General features: G+C 46.2%; 1 protein-coding gene across 4 annotated transcripts in view; it reads left to right on the top strand.

Moving 5' to 3' along the window:
• The window catches only part of KLC1 (kinesin light chain 1), a 129,059-nt gene that overhangs the window by 30,329 nt on the left and 96,480 nt on the right, over positions 1-2,250 (top strand). The gene's annotated exons all lie outside the window — the stretch shown is intronic.

Here is a 2,250-nt window from a genome sequence, read left to right as displayed (position 1 = left end):
AAAAAAAAAAAAAAAAAAAAAAAGAAGCACGAAGCCTCGTCTCCCTGTGTGTGTGAAAAATTCCCAAGAGTCTCCACAACAGAATGGGAAACAGTGCACCAAACAGCACTCACTGAGGGCTGCGCAGAAGTGGCACTTCCCGACCCCTCCACACAGCCCCTCTGTGCAGTGCCACTGTCAGCCCATCACCAGGCTGTGTGACTTCAGGGCTGGCCAAGAAGCAGGGAGAAGCAGGGAGCAGGTTCAGTGCTGGCAGCGCAGAGGCGTGAACCGTCTCCTAGCGTCCAATTCCTTCTCTCATCCTATCAGACTCAGAAGGAAAGATCCTCTTCTCCCAGGTGGTGTAGCGGTGGAAGACTTAGCATCACCCTGTAATACAGACTCTGACTCTCTTGTACATCGGATCTTAGGGATTTTGACAGTGACTTTTCACCAGAGAAAGACAAGTAGATTGTCTAAAAAGAAACTTAGTATTCAGAAAGTGAGCTCTAGTTGCTTGCTCAAGATGTGTGGCTGCACATGCTGTCCTGGCCGCCCCTGCCTACACAGGCACAGGCCTAGTGTGGAATGGTGCCCTGCAGGACTGTTAAAGGGTTTCTGACATAGGCATGTCTTGTCATACTCAAAGATGGCGAAGGCATTTTGGCCAAGCAAATGGCTTCTGCTTTGCAATCATACAAGTGTGTGTACATTGTACAAGAACTGCTGACCACTGCTGTTGTCACCACATTGCCTAATTGACCTCCTTGAGGTTCTCAGGGCTCCCAGAGCCAGCTTCTGGAGGTTTCAAGGAAGAGAAACTTACTCAAGCTAGGGAGTTGGTTCGGGGCAAGTGTTAGTTAGAAGCCAGCGGTCTCTGGAATCAGGCCATCCAGGGCTCTGAAATTTGGAAGGGATCACAATGCCCAGGTGTCAGTCAAAGGCCTCAAGTTTCAGTCCTATCTACCTGCAGACTGAGCTGCCAGCATTCCGATGGGGTGTGGGGTGCTGGGCCTTGGGCAGGTCCCTGTCCAGTAGACAGCAGCTGCGAGCCAAGGCCAGGGTAGGCAGAGTGACATGGGAGCTTAGTAGACTTGGGTCTCACTGTCCACCCATTCTCGAGAGTCTCCACAACGGAATGAAGCACCAGGCCTGAGGCCAAGGACACTGCCTTGGAATTGTGACCCACAGGTGAGCGGGAATGAGCACACACACTCCAAGGGGAGTTCATGTGGTGCCTTGAAAGGTAATGCAGGAGCAGTGACCCACAGTGGCAGTGCCCTGGGCTGGGAGGTGAAGTGGAGTGGTGGGTATCTTGACCTGTTCAGTGCCTGAGGGTAACAGACAGCACTCACACCCCTGCCACTTCAGCCCTACTGCTCCCAGAATTGTTCACCTGACCTCACTTTTGTGGGAAGGTGGTCCTAGGGACTGGCAGCATATTTTTAGCAATTAAAGAGCTAAATGGAGTTGAAATCTCAGTAACATATATGTAGTCCTTTTGAACAATTTTAACTTTTTTTTTTTTTGGTTCCAACATTTCACCACATATATTTCTTCTTATGCAGTCTAAGCTGAGAATGCCATGTAAATGGGTCACTGTGAAATGCAGCAATTTAATTCTTTTCCAATCAAAATAAGAAACCAGTATGATCTCACTTCTATTAACTTTTGAGGTTTACAGCAGTTAAAAGTATTTTGCTTCTATGTATAAAGGTTAAAAAAATCATTTTTTTTTCATAAAATACAAGAGCAGCCAATTTTACCATCGAGTAAAAGTAAAAACTGGGATTCTTTTTTAAATTAGTCCAAAGTGGCATTTAGGAACTTAGTTGTAGGCTGCTGCGCTGACACCATGACAAACCAATGTGTAGGATTGGGTCTGGTTTTGTTTCGGTTTTCTTTTCAATATCCAAGAACAATTTTAACTTGGTGTTAACTGTCTCGCTAGATTCTTAAACAGTAATAAGCAATTAGCCAGAAAAGTCAGCACTGTTTTCCTATTTTGGATTCTTCAACATCTAAGATTAAATGATTATGGTAAATGTTACTTTTTGTCACAAATACTATAAATAGGCTTGGTACCCATTGCTCAATGGTTAAGGTCACTGGCCACATACACTGAGGCTCATGGGTTTGAACCCAGCCCCAGGTAGCTAAAACAATAATGACAACGACAACAAAAAAAAAATAGGGCAGTGCCTGTGGCTCAAAGGAGTAGGACACTGGCCCCATATACCAGAAGTGGTGGGTTCAAACCCGGCCCCAGCC

Source organism: Otolemur garnettii, unplaced genomic scaffold, assembly GCF_000181295.1.
Source record: "Otolemur garnettii isolate 467f Iridium unplaced genomic scaffold, OtoGar3 scaffold00054, whole genome shotgun sequence".
Lineage (NCBI taxonomy): Eukaryota > Metazoa > Chordata > Mammalia > Primates > Galagidae > Otolemur > Otolemur garnettii.
Note: the sequence above shows the minus strand (reverse complement) of the source record. Positions and strands in the feature narration are given on the sequence as shown.